Consider the following 25,360-nt stretch of genomic DNA (forward strand, 5'->3'; position numbering starts at 1 on the left):
TCAAGAGGGCATGTGTGTCTTGGGATAAATGCTTAATCAACCATATTTGCATTTATCTCAATATAAAATTTGGAAGTTTTTAAAAACTGAGTTTTTTTTTTTCCTTTCTCACACTTTTTTTTATTATTATTTCATTCATTTGAATGGCTGAGTAGTATTCCATTGCATATATGTGCCATATCTTCTTTTTTTTTAATTGTTATCTCCCCAATATAATTTTTTTTTCCTGCTGTACAGCGTGGTGACCCAGTTACACATAGATGTACACATTCTATTTTCTCACATTATCATGCTCCATCATTAGTGACTAGACATAGTTCCCAGTGCTACACAGTAGGATCTCATTCTAATCCATTCTAAAGACAGTAGTTTGCATCTGTTAACCCCAAGCTCCTAATCCACCCCACTCCCTCTCCCTCCCCCTTGGCAACCATAAGTCTATTCTCCAAGTCCATTATTTTCTTTTCTGTCTTTCTCACACTTTTTTCCACCTCAGTGTTCCACAGTCTTTACCATTTCAGGCAGTGGCATCCAGTACCTAAGAGGAAGAGCAGGTTCAGCCTAAAAAAAGAAGTCAATTGATTATTTGAAATCTATAGCAGTGATAAGAAACTAAAAGCCTAAATTTACTTTTCTTCAGCTTTACTGAGGTATAGTTAAAAGCTTAAGTTTTCAATGACAAGCTTAATTCTTAAGCCAGAAAAAGTTTTTCTGATTCTCCCCAAAGCTGGATTTTTAAAATTAATTAATTAATTAATTAATTAATTTTGCTTTTTAGGGCTGCACCTGTGGCATATGGAGGCTCCCAGGCTACGGGTCTAATTGGAGCTACAGCTGCAGGCCTACGCCACAGCCACAGCAGGTGTCAAGGTATCAAGGTATACAGTGTGTTGATTTGATACCTTGCAGGATCCAAGCCTCATCTGCAGTCTACACCACAGCTCACAGCAATGCCAGATCCTTAACCCACTGATTGAGGCCAGAGATCGAACCCACAACCTCATGGTTCCTAGTTGGATTCGTTTCCGCTGTGCCACGATGGGAACTCCCAAAGCAGGATTTTTATCATCAATGTTCAGAGCCTGAAGAAAGAGTGCATCAGATTTATTCATAAATAAGAGAGAAGATTCAAAGCCAGATTCCTCTGACATACAGAGAAGAGGTTTTCTTTTAACACTTTTGGCAGGAGAGTGGAGCCCAGAATGGAGATAATGGAGCAGGAGTATTAACGGCTGGTTTGGTTTTTCTGAGAAAGGGTTGAGGTACCCTTCTTCCTCTCAAGTTTTAAATCTTGATGGGGATGGTGTTGGGAAATTATAGGAATGTCTGACCTATATAATGAACCTAAGAGCAGAAGGCCTCTGTGTCTTGCTTTCCTGTGAGTAGCAAGGGGAGACTACAGTTGTCATCGAGAAGGCTTGTGCCCACCACAGCCTGGAGTGACAGAAGAGCAGTGGTCAAGTGAGATGTTGGGCCGACTGCGTTTAAGGGAGTTAAGAGAGTTCAGCACGCTCATGCAGTTTCTTAAGGGGGAGAGGGGGCACAGAGTGCTAAGAGATGATAGATCCAAACTGTTATAGATTAAATGAATTGGTATATTTAGAGGACTTAGAATTAAAACCAGTTGTTGTTGTTATTGTTATTACCAGTGAGTTGGCTATCAGAAGCTATGGAAGAAGAGGGAACTTGGTTGGCGGGGATCCGTCACAATAAGGTAAATCTTGGATAATGGATGATTATGGAAGAGTTACATTTTACCTCACTTTCCCAAGGCCAGGAAAATATGTAATCATCCCAGAGCATAGACCATCCTCAGGGGAAAGGAACACAGTTTGGAGAATCCTGGGGAGAATCTTGAAGTGGTTGAATTGGAGTATTTGTCCCAGATGATGTAGTGTACCTTGAGTTTTCAAGATTCAGTTTTCCACTTTTAAGTAGATATGGGGCTTTAGAAGTAGGCTGATTTTTAGAGACCTATAAGGATGTTACATCTCCACACACTTGAAGTCTCTGACTGTATGGGATTCATGATGGTTACATACTTACAAAAACACACTGTAGTTGTCATGTGGAAAATAGACTGGTGGAAGGCAGGAAGTGATTCAAGAAGATCATTTTGAAGATGTCATAATAGTCCAGCTGAGGGTTCATTTGGAGACTTGGCCTATGATGGTGGCCTTGGGGTGAAAAGTGGATGTGGCTCAAGATGTATTTAGAAGGTAGAATTGGCAGCCTTTAGTTGGTGATTGGATATGAGGAGTATGTATTGAAGAAAGCTTATAGGCTTCTGTCTGTGAGATAGAATACTGTAGGAATAACAGGTCTTAAGTTCAGTTTTGACTGTATTAATTAATGAGGTGCCTATAAAATATACAAATGATAGATGTTGGTTAGGTGGTAGACACATATTATAAGGAAGCTATCAGTTGGAAATACAAAGTTGGAGTTATTGGAACAAAGTGCTAGTTGGAGCTCTGAGGGTGGGTGAAATCATCCCCACATAAATCCACACAGGATGCATACCTCCAGTAGGTGCCATTCCCATTCACCTCCTGGTCCTGTGTAAGAATGGAGGTGAGGTTGAAAGAGTGTCTGGAATTCTTTCCCGAGGAAATCCCATGTATAATTGTCAAGTAAAGATGGAGGAGGTACCATGAGAAGAGAAACCAGAAGAACATTCTAGAAGTGGCTAGCGAATAGGAGAGAAAAAGAAACCCAAGAGAGTCTAGTTTAACAGAGGTCAAAGAACAAGAGGGTTTTAAGAAGAGGATGTAGCCAGATGTGTTGAATGTAATTGAGAACTCAAGTAAGAGGATTCAGATTTCTTGACATGGAAGCAATGTGGATGTTAGTGAGGTGGTTTTGGAGGGGTGAGGAGGGCAGTGAGCACAGGAGTGGATGGGAGATGAAGAAACAAAGATGGTGAGGGTGGAACTAGCTTAATGAAATATTGTTCTATATGGGAGGAGAGAAATAAGTATGACATTAGAGGGCAAGGAGAGGTTAGGAGACCCAGTGCCCTTGAGAACCAGAGGTTCTTGAAAAAATCCCTATTTAGAAAGGCAAGCATTCTCCCTCCTGCTCTTACCCCTACTCTCTGATTAATCCCAAACAGCACAGAATTGTTGGCAGTGGTATATCAAGAAGGCGTGGTGGGCTGTCAGGGCTCCTCAGTTCAGGTCTCAGAGCAAATTCAAGGGAAATAAAAGGCCCAAGCAAGAGTGCTTATTAAGAGTGCAACACTCCTATTAGCTGCATGCATCACCTTCTCCCTACCTCAGAAGGGCAAGGATTTTGAAAGAGGCTAAAGGTCAACTTACAAGAAAAAAGTCAGAACCTTGGGACCCTTAACTCACCCCTTTAGGGCAGGGTCCATGTTTTGCTTGACTTTGTATGCCCCTAGCTGCAGTGGCAGGACAATAGAAATCTGCTTTTGTTGGAATGAATCAATCAATGTAGTTTCCCCTGGGAAATTTATACAAGAGTAGTGCTACCCCTTCTCTAGTAATTACCTCGGAGTGGTTACCCTACAAAGTACAGATAGGGAGCCCTTCAGACCAGGCCATGATTGTGCATTTGGAAAACCATAATCAGAATCAGTGCTCCCGTTACAGCTTCTCTAACTCTATAAATTCTGATATTCTTACTTTCTGCCCACTCATCTCTCAGAAGTGAGAGAGGGGGCTTTTAACCCCCAAGTTATAACATTAAAATACTTGTGGTTGAGGTTATTACTGTATAATAAATTTAACACTGTTATTTAGGAGCTGTAATCAAATGTGGTTTCTATGACTTGACCAATCAACTAACTATATATGCTGACATGCTTCTGAGTCTTTTGGAACACAAATGCTTGTCCTGTAATTTTTCCTCATTACAAAACACATTTTGTATTCAGATAATATTAATAATATATTCAGATATATTGATAATTCAGATAATATTGGGTTTCTCCTTCATATTCATGCCCCCTCACCCAAACGCATTAGCGCTGTGTGTGTATACTCCCCTGTAAGTCATGCCTTATCCTAACTTTGTCCTATTGACAGATCAACCTGTTTTCAGCAGAAGAGGTAAACTCATGCTAAATCCTATGCAGATCCACAGGGGAGTCTCCCTTGGCCATTACCTGTCAGGCTCTCTGGCTTATTCCCATTGTGTCCTCACTACCCTTCCAGGGTTACTCCTTAGCCCCTAATATAATTCCTTCAGTCTAAGCACTGGTGGAACCCGGCAGCCTAATTCATGCTTAGTATTCTTGACATACCTTTCAGTAAGAAACACATCTTCCTGAATACCCTGATGGGGCAGATATTATGTGGGAATACTTTTCACTTAAAAATATTAAAAATTATTAGGCATTAACAATATTCTAGGTCTCATGTAAATTATTGGTGTTGTACTCCATATAGACCTTGCAGGAGCTAGTCATCTCCTCACCTGTCCACTCTCATATTCCCAAGTGGACTTCAGGCAGTTTATAACAAGCACAGATAATAAGCTAAAGGGAATGAAAAATAGAGAGTCATGACTGGAGGTGGCATCAGTAAGAATAGGAAGGAGATCCTGGATATCCAGGCCCCAAAGGCTATGCGAATGTTATATTTTCTTTGACATTTAACTTTGGGTTTCCTGGTAATCAGAGCAAGTAGAAAGACCTAATACTCTTTTTTGGAAATGGGGATGTATCTCAGTTCCTTAGGGAAGACAAAACTGTTATTAGAACTAAGTTCTGAAAAGAATTTTCAATGTGGTGCTTTATCTAAAGGCCGCTGAGTGAAATACTAGACAGTGTTTTTGACTTCCTCCATATGACTGTCTCTTGTTTTGTCTTTAGATAATAGTGATATATCTTTTTAGTTTTTTTTTTTTTTCTTTTTGTCTTTTTTTGTCTTTTGTTGTTGTTGCTATTTCTTGGGCCGCTCCCGCGGCATATGGAGGTTCCCAGGCTAGGAGTTGAATCGGAGCTGTAGCCACTGGCCTACGCCAGAGCCACAGCAACGCGGGATCCAAGCCGCGTCTGCAACCTACACCACAGCTCACGGCAACGCCGGATCCTTAACCCACTGAGCAAGGGCAGGGACCGAACCCGCAACCTCATGGTTCCTAGTCGGATTCGTTAACCACTGCGCCACCACGGGAACCCCGAGATAATAGTGATATATCTTAAAATGCGTCCTAATGGAAGTGATTTTTGCAAGGACCTACCTCCAATAAAATAAAAAGCTGTCTGGATCAAGTGAACTGTATTGACAGAAGGTCCGGATCATCCTTAGCACCATTCAAGGAAAAAGATTGAAAACACTCAGTTACTCCTTGGGAAGTGTCCATTCTCATAGTCGGTACTCTCTTAGTCAGCTGAGCACTCCTTTCTGACTCCAGTTCCATTGTCCCTTTTTTTGTTTAATTTTTGATGTCTTGCTTTCAGCTTGATGTTATTAATTCTCCTAACAGCTAGAAGAGTCTCAATATCGACTGAGTTTTAGAATTGCTGCGTTTTAAAAAATTTAAAGATTTGTTTCTAATTGTTGGTCTTTTCACAGCTTTACATATGCTAATATATATATTGTGACTCACTAAGAAAGAAAAATAATGTTTAGTACTTTTCAACCTTATTTGAGCAAGGGATTCCTCTCATGCATCAAACATGCTATTGGAAATGCTGAAAGCTATTCTTTGTTAGTCATCACAGGATATTTGTGCTTTACTACAGGATTAACTATGGTTAACAAATTTTTAGAATTTAAGGCTGTGAATTTTCAGTAGAGCATCCTTGGCACTCGGGCAAGTAGATGAAATATATATTTGGACAAGTGGACCTTCCTAGAATCCTTCAGGTCATTGCTGTGTATCTAAAGACCAGTGCTCACAGTCTTGGCCACAGTCTAAAAGTGCATCTTTTCCTAAGAAATCAAGATTGTATCCTTCAGCCTTATCTTGAATTCTAATTATAACTAATAAATATAACTAATAAAAATACAGTTGAGTAGAAGAAATCAAGGTGGTGGAGTAGGAGGACATGGAGCTCATTTTACCCCATAGACACGTCAAAAATACATCTACAAGTAGAGAAATTCACACTAAAAATCAACTGGAGACCAACAGAAAGGCTGTTATACAACAAGGGCTATAAAACACATCCGTACAGAATTTGGTAGGGAGGGAAGAGAAGCATCAGGTCAGGACCTGGGCCCCTGGGAGGAGGAGGGTTAGACAAGTGTGGTGATCCTCTCTGGGGAGTGAGTGGTTCAAAGCACATATTGGTCACCCCAGCCCTGGGGTCCAACACTGGGAGGATGAGTCTCCTTTCCCCCTAGTTTGAAAACCACTGGGGCTGACATTGGGGCTGTAAGAAAACAACTCTGCTTATGAAGAGCGTGCACATGCTTGCTTACAGCCCAAACAAAGCGGAGATAGGAAACTGAAACTGCCTGGAGCTCTGGCTGGTTTCCCAAGACGAGTGTGAAACTAGAAATCAATTACAGGAAGAAAAATGGGAAAAACGAAACACACGGAGACTAAAAACATGCTACTTAAAAACCAATGGGTCAGTAAAAATATCAAAGAGGAAATCAGCAAATACCTTGAGACAAGGGAAAATAAAAACACAACTTTCCAAAATCTATGGGCGCAGCAAAAGCAGTTTTAAGAGAAAAGTTTATAGCAAGACAGGCCTACCTCAAGAAACAAGAAAATCTCAAGTAAACAACCTAACCTACTATTTAGAGGAACGAGAAAAAGAACAAACAAAAACCAAAGTCAGTAGAGAGAAAGAAATAATAAAGAACAGAGAGAAAATAAATAAAATAGAGGGAAAAAAAAAACTATAGAAAAGATCAATGAAACCAAGAGCTGATTTTTTGAAAAGATAAAATTGATAAGCCTTTAGCCAGACTCATCAAGTAAAAAAAGAGGACCCAAATAAATAAGGAATGAAAGAGGAAAAGTAACAACCAATATCACAGACATACAACCCCCCCCCAAAAAAAAACCAGAAAGGAATAGTATAAATAGTTATATGCCAATAAATTGGATAGCCTAGAAGAAAAGGATAAATTCCTAGAACATAGATCTTCCAAGACTGAATCAGGAAGAAATAGACACACCTGTCAGAATGGTCATTATCAAAAAGTTCTACACATAACAAATGTTGGAGAAGATGTGGAGAAAGGGGAACCCTTGTACTCTGTTGGTGGGGATGTAAGTTGGTGCAGCCAGTGTGGAAAACAGTATGCAGTTCCCTTAAAAAACCAAAGATAGAACCAGCTACCATATGGTCCAACAATTCCACTCCTAGTTATGATCTGAAGAAAATGAAATTACTGATTCAGAAAGATGCACATAACCCAGTGTTCATAGCAGCATTATTATACTTTAAACATCATATCTTAATATATTGTATATTAAACATTCTAACAGCCATAACAGTATATATTAATATACATATTAAACATTATGACAGCCAAGGTATGGGAGCGACCTAAGTACCCATTAGCAGATGAATGAATTAAGTGTGTGTTTTCTACACACACACACTCCAAAATACTCAACCATAAAAACAAATGAAATTTTACCATTTGTACCAACATGGATGGACCTAGAGGGGTATGACGCTCAGTGAAATAAGTCAGAGAAAGACAAATACTGTATGTTATCAATTATATGTGGAATCTAAAAAATAAATGAATACAGCAAAACAGAAACACATTCACATACATCGAGAACAAACCCGTGGTACCGTTGAAGAGAAGGAAGGGGGCAGCGGGAAAGACAGGCCTAGAGGATTAAGAGATACAGATTATTATGTATAAATTAAGTTACTCCTGAGGATACATTGTACAGCCCAGAGGCTATATCAAATATTTTATTATAAGTTTAAATGGAGTGCAATATATAAAAAATATTGAATCACTATGTTGTACACCTGAAACTAATATAATACTATAAATCAACCATACTTTAATAAGAAAAATCATTAAAACCAAATAGGGAATATTTATGTGCTCACACAAAAGCCTGTCCATACATATTTATGGCAGCCTTATTCATAATTGCTAAAACTTTGAAACAACCACAATATCCTTTATAAGTGAAAGATAAACTGTGGAATATAATTGAGGGAAAAAGATAAGCCATGAAAATACATGGAGGAATCTTAAATATATATTGCTAAGTAAAAGAAGCCAATATGAAAAGGCTGCGTGCTTTTTAATTCCAACTATATGACCTTGTGGAAAAGATAAAAAATGGAGGGAATAAAAAGATCAGTAGTTGCCAGAATTAAGGAGATGTTCGGGGTGAATAGGCAGAACCCAGAGGATTTTTAGGTCAGTGAAAATACTCTGTATGATGCTATAATGGTGGATACATGTATTTGTCTGAACCCACGGAATGTACAAAACCAAGAGTAAATCCTAATGTAAACTGCAGATTTTGGGCAATAATGCTATGTCAGTGTAGGTTCGTAGATTATAACAAATGCACACTCTGGTGAGCATGTTGATAGTGGGAGAGGCTGTGCCTGTGTGAGGACAGGGGGGAGGTGGAAGCTGTGTGCACTTTCTGCTCTGCACTGAAAACATCCCAAAAACGTTCTATTAAAAAATTGTATTGAGATCATTTGAAACATGAGTTGTTTGTAAGACAACACTTGAAGAAATTGTGCATAATAATCTTTGAGCAAGAATTATAAAGAATATAGAAGATGATGGCTCTAAAAATACCCATTACTGTCAATATGACACAAAATTATTATGATAACAAATTCTAATAATTGTTTTAGAAAGACACTTCAAAACATTTAGTTAATGACATCTGGTAATTCCTGTATGAAGATATATAGTTCTTTAAAGCTGAGAATTACTAAAGATCTTGAGATTGGAAAGAATGAAAACAGTTTTTACATCCTAGAAATAAGTTTATTTGTAACCATCTGGAGTCAGCTTTCTGGATTGAGGACAAGAACAATAATCTCGCTTTTGGTGGCTGAACAATACTGCATTTTTTTCCTTTACATTGATTACATTATTAAATATTTTCTGTTTAATAATAAAGGTTAGACATCTTGAAACAAAGGTAGTGTCTGTCCTCTAAGGTATAACATTAGTCACCAGAGAGTGAAATTCTCTTTGGAGATAACTTTTCTCTACTATGCTCCATTTAAGACTGAACACTCTTGACTCTTCTGATTTTTGTATCTTCTTCTTCTTCTTCTTCTTATTTTTTAGGGCTGTACCCATGGCATATGGAGGTTCCCAGGCTAGGGGTCAAATTGGAGCTGTAAGCACTGGCCTACACCACAGTCACAGCAATGCCAGATCTAAGCCAGATAGCACAGCTCATGGCAATACCAGATCCTTAACCACTGAGCAAGGCCAGGGATTGAACCTGCATCCTCATGGATTCTACACAGATTGATTTCCACTGAGCCACAGTGGGAACTCCCTCTGTGTCTTTGACTTACTGTTCTTTTTACCTGCAGGGGACTCTCCACAGTGAATGATGAACTCATATTCATCCTCCAAAACCCAACAGTTTTCTAGGAAGTCTTTTCTTATCCTCTTCCTAGCTTCCATATGCATTTTGTCATTCTCTCCTTTGTGCTAACTTTGTCCTTATACTTACCTGTTTTTCTATTTATGACACCATGTTCTTATGGAATTTTCCCCTGTAAAGAGTGGGTTCAAAGAAGATGTGAACTACATTTTATTCATTTCTGCATTTGGGGGCTAAATTTTACACTGTAGTACAAATCTGCACAAAATAACCTGCTTTTTAAAAATTTGTTGTAATTGATCTTATCTAATTTTGGATGGCTCAGTTCTGCTGCTAGTGGGAGGATGAATGTGGTAGCAAATACTTATCTTGCCTGTGAGATAACTCAATCTCTTCTGGTTTAACAAAATTTTCTTTGTGATTGATTGATTGATTCTTTTTGATTAGTGTTTAAGACAGGTGGTATGATAAAATATTCCATCAGTTGAAAGTTTCAAACTTCCAATCAGAATTCTTTCCCTACACTTCTTTTTTTTTTTTTTTTTTGTCTTTTTGCTATTTCTTGGGCTGCTCCCACGGCATATGGAGGTTCCCAGGCTAGGGGTTGAATCGGAGCTGTAGCCACAGGCCTACGCCAGAGCCACAGCAACGCGGGATCCGAGCCAAGTCTGCAACCTACACCACAGCTCACGGCAACGCCGGATCGTTAATCCACTGAGCAAGCACAGGGACCGAACCCGCAACCTCCTGGTTCCTAGTCGGATTCGTTAACCACTGCGCCACGACGGGAACTCCTCCCTACACTTCTTATAGGGTCTTCCCTTTCCCTCCTTTTCCCCAAGACAACATGTTTGTTCTAAAAGAAGATTGGTTTGATGCCGTGTGGAGACAGCTTTCTGGTGTTGGTCAACTTTCTCTGTTCTTGCTGGTCTCTGCTGGGGAGTGATTAGCTTATCCAGTGCTTGGTTCACTTTGTTTGGTGTCCACTAAGGTATAGGAAACCCTACCTCCTCCACTTGGTTTTCCTGCTGGGATCCCTTCTTAAAGTCTGTTATCCCTCCCATTTGTGTGGTGTTCTATGGGCTTATTCTCTCATTACTAGATCCTTCAAATCTCTCAACACCAAGACTCCCCAGCTCTTCATCTTGGGCCACTGGAACTCCAGGATCTTCTGTATAACAAATATTTGTCATGGGGATAAGGATGCTCACTTCCATCTGCTCATGTCTCACCTTCCACAATTGAGAAAGACTGTTCTAGAATGATAGAAAAATTTCAAGATCTGTCTGACCCCTGAAAAGAGAGGGACCATTCAGAAGATCATTGTCATAAGACAGTTGGGAGAATCAAAAAAAATGAAGTAGATTTTGCTTTCTTGTTGGTGGAAAGGGGGGAATTCAGTCAGCTAACTGGTTATGTCAGAAAACTGGTTATGTCAGATTAGAGAGTTGATATAGAATTACTGAAGCCTAAGTTGAAGAAAGGTGATAGATTTTCAACTATAGACACTTCAATGACTCTGATGCCATTTGGTACTGATATCTTTAAGAAAGATGAGAAAGATACTGTCAACTTTCGCATAATAATCTGTTGTTAGTTTCCAATAAAACTGCTGTTAAAGTTGTCCAATGGAATTACCATGTAATGTAATGTATCCAGTTATTTCTCATGGAGATAATTCTTTGTATCTCTTCTGTTAAAATACTACCTGTGAAAGAATAGCATCTGGTGGATAGTGGGTAGTAAACCAAGACAGTGAATAATATCTGGTACTTTCAGAGATCATTTAGCTTAGCATCACTTGCTTCTCCCCTTCTGCTGAAGACCTCTAAAAGATTTTGAGGAGCTATGAATATAAAAATTATAACCTAAGAATTCCCAGCAGGCTGAATTATTTGCTAAAACCTTAAGACTAGCAGGTGTTTTGGGAAAATGTGACATCAAAAGCCATTTTCTCTCAGCTAAAGCAATCTTTCACATGGAGATATAAAATGGAATCAAGATTTATATAGGAAAAATGCTGAAGCAGTCTGTTATTTTTCTTTCTCATGTCTGTGCTTGAAGTTTTTTTTTTCTCATTTTTAAGTCATTTTAAGTATTTTATTTTTATTACTCACTTAATTTTTTTAGGGCTGCATCCATGGCATATGGAGGTTCCCAGGCTAGGGGTTGAATCGGAACTGTAGCCGTCGGCCTACACCAGAGCCACAGCAACGCCAGATCCGAGCCATGTCTGCGACCTATACCACAGCTCATGGCAATGCCAGATCCTTAACCCAATGAGCGAGGCCAGGGATCGAACTCTCGAACTCGTGGTTCCTAGTTGGATTTGTTTCTGCTGAGCCACGACAGAAACTCCCAGTATTTTATTTTTTGAACAATCAACCTTTTATTTACCTTTTAATTCTTTGGATGTAATTATCTGTAGACAATTGAAAACATATTTTTTATATAATTAGTTGCTAAGACCAGCTCAGCAGGATGGGGCTGAAGAACAGATGCTGTGAAACTTAAGGAAAAAAGTTAACATAAAACAAGACACAGAGACATTTATCTTAAGTAAAGGTGGGAACAGGGGGCCTCTAGGTCTCAGGGACCAAGAGCACTGCCTCAAGAAACCACACTGCTTTTACTGTGCTCTTTAGGATGATGTCAAGTGAGGAGGGGCTGTAGGTGGAGGGTATAGGGTTTGTTTACTATTTTATAAGTTCTTTTAATATTTTAAAAGCCACTTAGCTGGTAGGTTAAGCTTTTACTCTGACCTTTAGGCACATAACAGTCATTAGCATTTGAGTAGCTGTCTATGCATAGCATTCCAGAGAATCCTCCCTGTGCTTCCCCAAAGGGCATGCCTATTTGTGGCAACCAGGCCTGCCTAGGTTGGCACCTCAGTTCTATTTGCTAATGCATATTCTGCTAAAAACTGCTCATAAACCACTTGGCCATGAGGTTCCTCTTTCTCTTATTCTTTAGAGGACATATCATGCTTGTACAAAAGGCGTGCCTAGACCAAGCATTATGTCCTCATTCAGCTGACCGTAAGAATAGCTTATGCCTTTAGGTCTTTGTTTTTTTTTTTTTTTTGTCTTTTTGCCATTTCTTGGGCCGCTCCCAGGGCATATGGATGTTCCCAGGCTAGGGGTCTAATCGGAGCTGTAGCTGCCAGCCTACGCCAGAGCCACAGCAACGCAGGATCCGAGCCGCGTCTGCGACCTACACCACAGCTCACGGCAACACCGGATCGTTAACCCACTGAGCAAGGGCAGGGATTGAACCCGCAACCTCATGGTTCCTAGTCGGATTTGTTAACCACTGTGCCACGACAGGAACTCCCAGGTCTTTGTTCTTAAGCTTAAGTCGTTTACCAGCACTGTGACTGTTTTTTCAAGCAGGAAGATGGGATAAAGAAAGCAGGACAAGATGGAGTTTTTAGCAAAGAGGCTAAGAAAATATTGTAGAAACATGTTTTGCGACAATTAGTTAATCAGGAATTCTCTGATTATTCCCTTTCTAAAGTCCTATAGCAGTTGTAGGCATTAACTTTCAATTCTATATCATTTGTTTTTGTTTTTTTTTTTTGTCTTTTTGCTATTTCTTTGGGCCGCTTCTGCGGCATATGGAGGTTCCCAGGCTAGGGGTCTAATCGGAGCTGTAGCCGCTGGCCTACGCCAGAGCCACAGCAATGCGGGATCCGAGCTGCGTCTGCGACTTACACCACAGCTCACGGCAACGCCAGATCGTCAACCCACTGAGCAAGGGCAGGGACCGAACCCACAACCTCATGGTTCCTAGTCGGATTTGTTAACCACTATGCCACGACGGGAACTCCCCATTTGTTATTGTTTACCAGTGTTTATTGTGTTTGTCTTATTTCTTCCCTATATGATAGGCTTTTTGCGTATTATAGGTGTGATGGTTAATACTGTGTGTTAAATTGCCTGGGTCACTAGCATGCCCAGACCTTTGGTCCAGTGTTACTCTGGGTGTGTCTATGAGGGTGTTTATGGATGAGATTAACATTTGAATCAGTGGATTCCCTAAGGTGGGTGGGCCTCATCCAAATAATTGAAAAGGTTTAGTAAGAGGAACTCCTACCTGACTGCTGGGGCATTGGTCTTTTCCTGCCTTCATACATAAACTGAAATATTGACTTCTCCTGGATTTGGAGGCTGCCTAGTTTCTCCTGGATATGGAGGCTGCCAGATTGGAACTTATACCATTGGCTGTCCTGGGTCTTGCTGATTGCAAGTCTTGGGGCTTCTGGCCTCCATAGACGTGTGAGCCAGTTTCTTAGATAGATCTCTTTATATGTACATGTAGCCTTTTGATTCTGTTTCTTTGGAGAACTCTGACCAATATAATGGATTGTGTGTGATACTCATCATGTTATCTATAGGTGTAGAACACCATGGTTATGTTAGAAACTTAAATAGGTTTGTTTTTTTTTTTTTTTTTTGGCTGCATCTGTGGCATTTGGAAATTCCTGGGCCAAGGATGACTCCAAGCCACAGCTGTAACCTATGCCACAGCTGCGGCAATGCTGGATCCTTAACCTACTGTTCAGGGCCAGGGATTGAACCTGTGTCGCCACAGAGATAACACCAGATCCTTAACCCACTGTGCCGGAACACTGTGCAGGAACTCCTTTAGACTTTCAAAAGCAGAGCGATCCTTCGAAACTTTCATTCAAAAAGATACATGTACCCCTATGTCCATTGCAGCACTATTCACAATATCCAAGACGTGGAAACAACATAAATGTCTGTTGACTGATGAATGGATTAAGAAGATGTGATACATATATACAATGAAATACTACTCAGCCATAAAAAGAACAAAATAGTACACTTAGAATGGAAAAGCAATGAGGTCCTGCTGTACAGCACAGGGAACTATATCCAGTCTCTTGGGATAGAACATTGTGGAAGGTAGTATGAGGAAAATAATGTGTATATATATATGTATATGTGTATATATATGTATATGTGTGTGTGTGTGTATGTATGTATGTATGTATGTGTGTGTGTGTGTGTGTATATATATATGAATGACTGGGTCACTATGCTGTACAGCAGAAATGGACACAACAGTGTAAATCGACTAATTAAAAAAATTACACTTGTCAAATTAAAATAATACATTTGTTGCCCACCAGGAGAATAATGAAATTGTTCTTAATAAAAAAAAATAAGCAGGAGTTCCCATCATGGTGCAGTGGAAACGGATCCAACTAGGAACCATGAGGTTGCAGGTTTGATCCCTGGCCTTACTCAGAGGGTTAAGGATCCGGTGTTGGTGTGAGCTGTGGTGTAGGTCACAGATGCAGCTCAGATCTGGTGTTGCTGTGGCTCTGGTGTAGGCCAGCAGCAATAGCTCCAATTAGACCCCTACCCTGGGATCCTCCATATGCTGCTAGTGTGGCCCTAAAAGGACAAAAGACAAAAAAAAAAAAAAAAAAACAAAAACAGGGGGATCCTTGATCAAAAGGGCAGATGAAACTTAATGTCGGTTACTCCGAGACAAAATCCTGACTACACATTTGCTGAATTCTTGAGTGTATATTCTATTGCACTTGTCAGGTTTTAACAAAGGTGACAATAAAGTCAGTGAGAAATGCAGTATTGATCTTGCTTAGGTGGTGTCAAGTGAGCTGAATTTCTATATTTGAATGATGAATTGTAATTATAGCTCATTTTGCAACATGATTGTTATCATATAATATATTATTAAATGATAATTTAAACTCATTTACCATAGTCAAAAGCCTGTGTATATCCTTTGAAAATTTGATACTGTAAGTGTGAAAAACTAATAAATAGAAATCTCGGAGTTCCCGTCGTGGCGCAGTGGTTAACGAATCCGACTAGGAACCATGAGGTTGCGGGTTCGGTCCCTGCCCTTGCTCAGTGGGTTAAGGATCCGGCGTTGCCGTGAGCTGTGGTGTAGGTTGCAGACACGGCTCGGATCCCGAGTTGCTGTGGCTCTGGCGTAGGCCGGTGGCTACAGCTCCGATTGGACCCCTAGCCTGGGAACCTCCATATGCCCTGGGAGCGGCCCAAGAAATAGCAACAACAAAAAAGACAAAAAGACAAAAAAAGACAAAAAAAAAAAAAAAAAAGAAATCTCAATTAAATAGATTTGGGAGACTAGGAGGGGGGGCTCTCATGCCCTGAGATGATAGCAGAGCCCAACAGGAAGAAGAAAGACTATTCTTTCTTGGCAAGATTCAGCCAATGAAAAGCTATGGATTATTTGTTTACTCTGGCCATCCCTCACGACTTCCTTTTCTTCCCTTGCTGTGTGGAGACTTGCATGTGCTTCACCTTGATGGCAGATCCTGAACTGCAATACTCTTCGAATCCAAATAAAACTCATCTTTGCTGGAGAAACATCTGACTGTTCCAGCTCAACATAAGTGTATGTAAGAAAGGCTCTTTTTATCGTAGCTACCTATAAGATTTGTAAACCAGTTAAGGCACATCATACTTCTAGAAGTTGGTGCTTTTGACCTTTATCCGGACATGCATTAGGAGTTGTTTTTCAGATAGTCATGATGAGTATCCTCTCTGGTTTCACCCATGACCCTTGACATGTGTTGTAGGAGGGTGAATCAAGATGAAAGTTTTAGTGTGCTTGTTGCTAGAGTGAATCCACAGCTGGCCCATGTTAAATTGAACTCCATGGCCTTGACTTCAGTGGGGTTGTGTAGTAACTGACTGAATTAATGGATTATAGTTAGAAAATGTGCTAAACCATGAACTAGAGATAAGTGAGCAGGAAGTGCATCTGTCATGCATGTACCATGATTCTTTTCACATCAGAATGTGATGGCATGGAGTATTCTCAGGTGAAAGAGTACTGTGAACTCTTATAGTTGAGACCAAACACATAGTAGTTATTATAGGAACATTATAAATACAGTTTATGTAGGTATGAAATGTTTCTTTTCTTCAAGGAAGAGAGCTAATATATTTCAGCTGAAAAATAGGAGAAAGCAGAAACATCAAACTGATAAGTGTAGAATCAAATTCTCCTTTGAAATAGCTGGTATCCTGCAATGGCCACAGATCTAGTTTTTATATGCATTTTGGGAAGTAATTTTTTTCCCCTTGATACTTTGCTAGATTGGCCATAGAAACATCAGAAAACATAACACATGCTAATGTTGCCCATTTGATCTTGAGCATAATAGAGTTAAATACTCTAGAGCTGCAACTTCTGGGTTAAAAGTTGATGCTATTTCAGTGGCAGTAAGCATGGCATCCCTGTGAATTCCCAGAAGGGGATGTCTTTTCAACTCTGCTCTCATTAAGTAGCTTTCTTCCTCTTCAAATGCAAGGAAAATAGAGCCCTCTCCATCACCTGAACATAGAGCATACCCACAGTGGACACCCTCCATGGGACACAGATGGCTCAAAACAGAGACAAGTGGCAGATGGCATTGTGTAAGTACAGTGGAGAGAAGTGAAAACACCCATGTTCACAGCATAACTATAAAGAGCAGCTATCAAAGGGAACATTGAGCAAGTCTGTGAGCAGATAGTCAGAATAACGATTTTGCTAGGAGGAAGTGACTTGTGGTGCATGCCTGCAGAACCACAAACAGTGTGTAGCTTTCAGCAGAAGGGATGCAGAAATTGGATGAGCAGAAGACAAGAGAAATTTGGCCTGGATTGAACCCCATTAGTGATGATTTTCTTAATCATCCTTGACTAGGGATTTTCACCCAAGGCTTATTGAGGAAAATATTGAAAATTATTAAAATTCTCTGTATGCCATTTGTTATTTGCATTCAGTATATAATTATGATTTATATTGCAAGTAGTAAACTATATAGTAAAATATTGTCCTTTTAAACTTTTACAATACAGATCCTTTCCATATAAATGAGTGTTTTTATTTTCACAAAATTCTAGAGTTAAAGGTTGTTGTAGATGGCTGGGCTGGGAAGACGCTACCTGAAAACAGCTGTCTGCACTGGGGGCCCAGAGGAGCAGAACCTAGAAATTAATCCTTTGTTTAGAATGCTTATTTCAGTCTGGGGATACTAGACCATATCCACCTTTTTTATTTTTTGTTTGTTTTTATTTTTGGCTGCACAGCATTCCAGTCTGTGAATTGACCACTGTCCTTCATAGCAGTTTTTTTTTTTTCTCTTTAATACAGCGTCCAATTTAGTGTGATGTACTGATTTTATTTGTCATATCTCTTTAGTATCCTTTAATTTTTGCCTTTAACTTGTTTTTTATGATGTTGACAATTTTAAAGAACACATTCTTCCCTTTTTACTAGAATGATTTTCATTTGGAGTTTGTCTCATGTTTCCTCATCAGTGGAGTCAGGTTGTCCATTCTTTTTTGTGAATCTTTTTATTGAAGTACAGTAAGCAAAGCATTTTGAAATGAAGCTTTGCAGAGCACATTGAAAAGTTAGCATGAAGTGTTGTGCTGTAGTTAGTTTTTTGCTGGATTACAAGGTAGACACAGTTTCTAAAAAGAAGAAAAATGTGGTTTCTTACAATATACCCAAAATACCAGCTCTTAGGGGGGGAAAACTGTATGTAAAGTTAGAATGTTGGTGGTTGTTGCTGGTAATCACGGCTTCCCTTTTAGCATATCAGAACCTCCTGCTACCCAGTGCCTTCAGAATGCCACAGATTTTCTTCTGCCTGGAGACACGTGTGTGGTAACCTGACAGACGTGTAGTAGTGTCTAAGCAGGTGTATTAACCTACCAAGGAGATACACTTAGAAGATGATTTCTGGGAAGAGCAATCCATGCCTCAAAGTACGGTTTTCTAAGGATGGCATTTTTGGGACATGACGCTTGCATGGGGGAAATGTTTTGGAGCAATGCAGTGGTTAGTTTTATGGGTAAGCCAGGCTAGGCTGTTATAAACCAGATATTTAATTAAACTCTAAACTAGGTGTTGTTTAAGGTATTTTGTCAATGTGCTTAATATCTACGGTCAGCTTATTTTATGTAAAGGGCATTAACCTTGATCATGTGGATGGGCCTCACCCAGTCGCTTGAAGGGCTTAAGAGCAAAAGCTGAGGCTTCCTAGAGTAAAAGACTGCAGCATCAACTCCTGCCTGACTTTCCAACCTGCCAGCCTTCCCTACAGGTTTCAGACTTCTAGCCTCCACAATTGCATGAACCAGTTCATTAAAGTCAATCTCTTTATACACATATGTGTCTCCTCTTGGTTTTATTTCTCTGGAAAACTCTCGACTGATACAGGCAGGCAGTCATTTTGTATTCAAGTTATGCCTCAGAAGTGGGGATTGCTAGAGCAATATTTTGAATATGAGATGTGTTCAAATAACCTGGGTTAAGTGGATCGGTGAGTAACCAACTAGAGAGTCAACTACTAAGAAAGCTAATACTGTGGTCCCCCCTCGTCTCTGGCATATCCCAGACCTCCAGTGGATGCCTGAAACCGTGGGTGGTGCCAAGTCATGTGTATAGTATGTTTTTTCTTATACGAGTGGGCAGGTAGTGTATAAAGTGTAAATACACTGGACAAAAGGATGATGCACATCCCGGGTGGGCTGGTGAGGGATTTCATCATGCTTCACAGGATAGCTACAATTTAATACTTATGAATTGTTTATTTCTAGAATTTTCCGCTTAATGTTTTCCAGTTGCAGTCGAGTGAAGGTAACTAAAAGCATGGAAAGCAAAACTATGGATAAAGGGGACCACTGCACTGAAGCTTTGAAGTAAAAAGTGAAATTTGAGACTTATGAAGTTATTTCTTCATAATATTGAAATTCTCAAAAATTTCAATTGAAATTCTCATACATTCTTGCTTTTTTTTTTTAGTCTTGAGAAATAAAGTCTCCTATTTATTTAAGCTTGAAGAAATATTGCTGTCTAGGACTCCAATTGTTTAATAGAAATATTTAGCAAGTAATGATACAGGTTTGCTCTCGGTTTCTGTATTGAGTATATGTTATTCACATATAAAATTTTTTGCTGCCCTCTGGTGGATATAGATCAATAAATCAAAAGTGTATAAAGATATATCTAGTCTTCTATTTGAATGTTTCTAAAGTTCCTTTCTAACTTTGGAAGTCCAAATGCGTCTTTTATTTACTTCTTTATTTATTTACTGAAAACATTTTTATTATCATTGGTTTACAATGTTCTGTCAATTTCTGCTGCAGAACAAAGTGAACCATATTCTTTTTCTCATATTATCTTCTATTATGTACTATCACAAGTGATAGGATATAGTTCCTTGTGCTGTACAGCAGGACCTCATTGCTTATCTATTCGAAATGTAATAGTTTGCATCTACTAACCCGCAAATTACAATCCTTCTCAATCCCTCCTTTTTTTTCAGAATGGAGCCAGATAGGGGTGGTAAAGGAAGTGAGGCAGAGCTCAGCCTTGAGGAACAGCAGAAATTGACAGAGCATTGTAAACCAATGATAATAAAAATGTTTTCAGTAAATAAATAAAGAAGTAAATAAAAGATGCATTTGGACTTCCAAAGTTAGAAAGGAACTTTAGAAACATTCAAATAGAAGACTAGACATACCTTTATACAGCCCACACTAGGAGAACAAAATCTGGAACTAAGGTACAGAATGGAGCTGCCGGGCCCCAGAGTGACATCACAGTCAGGGCGGGAAAGGAGAGAACAATAGTATGGGCTGTGGTGTATGGGAGCTCCATTGTGCCCACTCACAAGAGCCAAGTGTCAGATTTTCAAGAATTTCGTGAGTCAGTTGTTACACAAAGACATTATTAAAAATTAAACCATATAAACTTCAAATAAATTGTTTTTAAAACTATGGGAATGTATGCTCAAAACTCATCAATCCTTAATTATTTTTACTATGATTTTACATTATTACAATACTAATAGTAAAATCACCTATTGCCATGATTTATCAGTTTTGTATTTGTGCGGTGAAAATACTAGATAACAGTATTCTGCTTGTGAGTCTCTGACTACTTTGTAGTCAGTGACATTAGTTGCTTGTAGTTGGTCATAGTGGGAATATTTTTACCAAGAAAATTGAGAAATGCTATCAAACCAAGAGTTAGTTGTTAAACCTTTGCCCACTGGGGTAAGCAGATGTCTTTGGGAATGAAAAAAGGAGACTTTCTATTTTACTTTATTACTTTTTTTAAAAAAAAATTATTCTTTACTTATTTATTTTTTCTTTCTTTTTCTTTTTCTTTTTTTTTGGTTTTTAGGGCCATACCTGCAGGATATGGAAGTTCCCAGGCTAGGGTCAAATTGGAGCTACAGCTGCTGGCCTGTACACAGCCACAGCAACGCAGGATCCGAGCCAAGTCTTCGATCTACACCGAAACTCTTGGCAACCATGGATCCTAACTCACTGAGTGAGGCCAGGGATAGAACCCACATCCTCATGGACTAGTCAGGTTCATTACTGCTGAGCCACAATGGGAACTCCTATTTTCTATTTTGAATTCCGCTGTTTCTGCTGGATTAGGTCTCTAGTTCATTTATTCATTCAACCAACAAATATTTTTCTGATCTTCTACTTGTTGGCAGACAGTTTTTCATGGGCCTCTTGTGTTCCTGCACATCTTACGTGAGAGGCACTGACTGTGCTTTGTCACAGAATATCCTTTCATGGATGTTCATGCAGTGAATGGCTTTGGAAGATAGAGCTCGTGTTCCCATCTGGAGTGCAGGGCAGTCACCCCCAGTGCCCACTATAACATGTTTGAATTCTCTACACTCAGAGTTCCTGTTTTGTACCACAACCCAAGTGTGTGTGTTTGCAGGTATCGTTTGGCCCTTTTAGTGTCAGCCTGTAGGATTCGAGCTTGGGAACTGGGTCAGAAGTGCCAATTCTCTGGCTACTGCTATTACTGTGATTAATAAACTGTCCTTCATTTCTGATCCAGAGTCTTGTCTTTTATCAGCATCAGTGAAATTGTGTGGGCTAACTTACTGGCTTGCAAGTAGGATAACATCTTAGACCCTTCTCTGTTTTTGTTTAAACATTTGAATTTATTATGAGAATAGTCAAGAAAGTTATTTCCATGGATGAGCAGACAATATGACATCAAAGGGGACGGTCTGTACACATTTTCCAGGCTCGTAATACACAAAGTTAAGAACCAATGCCATTTGGTCATCATAATTCACAGACAAGCGTGAACATCTCCATTGCCCTTTTGTAAGAGTGGTTTTTAAACATTTTTATTGAAATATAGTTGACGTATAATGTTGTTTTAGTTTCAGGTGTACAGCAAAGTGATTCAGTTATATATGCATGTATAAAGATATATTCTTTTTTACATTCTCTTCTATTATAGGTTCTTATAAGATATTGAACGTAGTTCCCTGTGTTACATGGTAGGTCCTTGTTGGTTATCCATTTTATATATAGTAGTGTGCATATGTTTATCTCAAACTCCTAATTTATCCCCCTGCACCCATCCCGACCCTTCACTGCTTTTGGCAGGACTGGGCTTGGTGCTGAGACAAAGAAATGGACCAGGCAGACAAGGTCCTGCCCCTGTGAGGCTCAAAATATCTTTCGGGATTATAAACCAAAAGCTTTCACACTAAACAAGAGACATTACACAGTTCTGTTGGGAGAAGGATTAAGAAACAACTAAATGGTGGTGTGACGGAGTATTGACGTGGTCTAGAGAGAAATCTACTCCACACAGGTTGTTGTGGGGTCGGGGTGGGCATCCTTCTGGGGGGGTGGTTGCGTTAAGGAGAAATGAGTTAGGACTGAGGGGCAAAGAGGGGAGATTAAGTAAAATAGTAAGAACCGTAGAACGGACCAGCAGCAGCGGTTGTTGATTGGTCAATGATTGATTGATTAATTGGGGTCATGAAATAGCATTTGTTGATTGATTGATGAAGAGGATTTTTTTTTTTAAATTTGGGCATTATTTGGTTTATTACTAAGGTAAATACATGGGAAGCGGGGTCATCAGGCTGTGATAGTAATGGGATGAGATGTTCATCATTTTCTTGCATTAGAATCATGTGGAATTCCAAATACAGTGTGAAAACGTGGGATTTGAGGAAATCCCTGGAGCTAAAGCTTGGGGGCTGGGTGGGAAAAGTGTCAGTGGAGTGGGCGGAAGGGAACAAGGAAGGCAGAAAAAAGGTTGTTGTGGTGAAGGAAATCAAATTTCTCATTTATATGGGGAGAGTGAAGAATGGAACTGCCCTGGGCAGTTTCTTAGCTGAGAATGTATGAGTCAGGGATGAATTGTCAGGAGTTTAAAATTCTCCCCCCACCATTATATTGGAAAATTAGGTAGCAAAATCCATGGAGTCTGGATACGCTAACTGTCGAGAGAGTGAAGTTGTTTAGCCTCAAGGATTGAGGGAAAGTTTTCTGAGATCCAGTTTTTATCACTTAATTGATGGCTCTGTGACCTCTCTACTGTCCTTATAAGATGTGGAGCTTTTTCTGAGAGGCTGTTTTAAAAGCTCTGCTGAAGGCCTGAGACCTGAAAGCATAGGCAGAAGAGTAGAATATAAAAAGTTCCCTTATTGTCTTCCATACATGTGGCTTGTGGATTTTTAGAAATATATGTTATTTTTTATTTATTTATTTTTTTCCTTTTTGTCTTTCTAGGGCCTCACCTGCGTCATATGGAGGTTCCCAGGCTAGGGGCCCAATCAGAGCTGTAGTCACTGGCCTATGCCACAGCCACAGCAATGCCAGATCTGAGCCGCATCTGCGACCTGCCTCACAGCTCATGGATCCTTGACCCACTGAGCAAGGCCAGGGATTGAGCCTGCAACCTCATGGTTTCGTAGTCAGATTCGTTTCTGTTGTGCCACGATGGGAGCTCCTGGAAATATATGTTAGAGTGTGCACTCAGAGCAATTTAAAAATAATATTTTTATGCTAAATTATTTTTATTGACATAAATATTGAAGCTGGTATGTTCTAAATGGAATCTGTCAGTTGGTTAAAATTGCTTGTTTCTTTTAGACAACCTTAAGTTCTGCACAAAACATCTGTTTCTGGATAAGAAACTTCTGGCTTCTGGAGAGTTTCCACAGTAAAGTACTAAGAGATAAATCTAAAACATCCAAATTGTTTTACTGTATAATTTTGTTAAAATGAATGTATTGTTGTAATCATGTACCCTTAACGTACCAAGCACTCAACATACATTATCATAGTCCTATAAAAATTACTCAAGTAGTTATTGTTATTATTCTCTTTATTACAAGCAAGGAAGCAGTCTCAGAGGTGGAGTAAGTTGCTTCAGGTCACACAATTAGTAAGAATGTAAGTCAGGAATCTGATTTATGCCTTTGGAACATATAGGCGGTGCTCTCTGATCTGAGGCCTTAAGATGTTTTTTGCAGATTTCCCTTTTCTTGCTCCCTTGTAGTTTATGGAATATCCTTGCCCTGTACTGTGATTCTTTGGGTCACTGACTGTCCTTGATGGTCCAAGCTTCCTCTATTCATAGGTCTGAATTGAGATCCCAGCCCTAGTTCTTGTCCTGTGGAAAACCAGGATCTTGCTTACTTTGAGTGTAATTGTGGTTTCACAAACCCTAGAGTTTTTGAAAATTCATCCACAAGAATTCATACTGGTTTTTTTTTGGTTGTGCTTAAGGCATGCAGAAGTTCTGGGGCTAGGGATTGAACTCATGCCACAGCAGCAACCTGAGCTATAGCAGTGAAAATGCTGGATCCTTAACCTACTGAACCACTAGGGAACTCCAAGAAAGTACCCTTTTTTTTTTTTTTTGTCTTTTTAGGGCTGCACACATGGCATATGGAGGTTCCCAGGCTAGGGGTGCAATCAGAGCTATTGCTGCTGGCCTATGCCAGAGCCATAGCAATGCCAGATCCGAGCCGTGTCTGTGACCTACACCACAGCTCACGGCAACGCCAGATCCTTAACCCACTGAGCGAGACCAGGGGTGAACCTGCAACTTCATGATTCCTAGTCAGATTCATTTCTGCTGCACCATGATGGAAACTCTCTGAGAAAGTACCTTTTTGTTCAAGGTTGGGCCATCATGAACACTGATCCCAGCACAATTTAACTTAGTATCCTACTGGTGAGAAGGATAAAACATAGTCATTTCTATTTAGAAAAGAAAATGAGGGCTAAATGTAGATAGCTGTTAGGAAAAAAAAAAAAAAAAAAAAAAAAAAAAAAACCAAAACCTCAGATATTGTCTCTAAAATCTATTTCCTGAGGAATATTAAAAACTCTCAACTTGGAGTTCCCATTGTGACTCAGTGCTAACAAATGTGACTAGTATCTGTGAAGATGCAGGTTTGATCCCTGGCCTCCCCTGGTGGATTAAGGATCCAGCCTTACCCTGAGCTGAGGTGTAGGTAGTGGATGTGGCTTGGATCGATCTCGCATTGCTCTGGCTGTGGTGTAGGCGGGTAGCTACAGCTCCAATTTGACCCCTAGTCTGGGACCCTCCATGTGCTGCATGTGTGGCCCTAAAAAAGGCAACCCCTCCCCAAACCAAAAAAAGTCTTAACTTGCTTGGGAAACCTAGAAAAAGATCATGCTTATAGGACTGAAAATATGAGGTATGAACAGAAAAATTGTTGACATAGTCAAGTAGCAAAATTGCTTGGGGGGACATTTAAAATAAGAAAGTAACATAATAAAAAGGGCATAAAGCTATAGATGTATAGTTACAAATCAAGGAACCTCAACGTAAGAACAAATGCTAGCCTCTAGAAGCCCCTTCCTGAGTATAGAGCTCTCCTCCACTCTATAGAAGTTATTTTCATGATAAATCATTTTATTACTGTTTTTCGTTTTCATTTGCTTTTAACACCCACATTTATATACACCATATATATCTATATATATATAATATAAATATGTATTTACTACATGGCATGCAT

General features: G+C 39.6%; 1 protein-coding gene across 13 annotated transcripts in view; it reads left to right on the forward strand.

The window, feature by feature from the left end:
* The window catches only part of CHODL (chondrolectin), a 414,807-nt gene that overhangs the window by 36,950 nt on the left and 352,497 nt on the right, over positions 1-25,360 (forward strand). Inside the window, exon 1 of one of the 13 annotated variants that reach the window (XM_084991758.1) lies at positions 15,802-15,912. The exons of the other annotated variants lie outside the window; for them this stretch is intronic. The gene's annotated coding sequence lies outside the window, so the exon portion shown is untranslated. Of the gene's footprint in view, positions 1-15,801; positions 15,913-25,360 lie in introns of those variants that run through there. 13 annotated transcript variants of the gene reach the window in all.

This window comes from Sus scrofa, chromosome 13 (genome assembly GCF_054392235.1).
Source record: "Sus scrofa isolate SSC_HxYL_T2T_F1_AM1 chromosome 13, Sscrofa_HxYL_maternal_Yorkshire_Landrace_v2.0, whole genome shotgun sequence".
NCBI lineage: Eukaryota > Metazoa > Chordata > Mammalia > Artiodactyla > Suidae > Sus > Sus scrofa.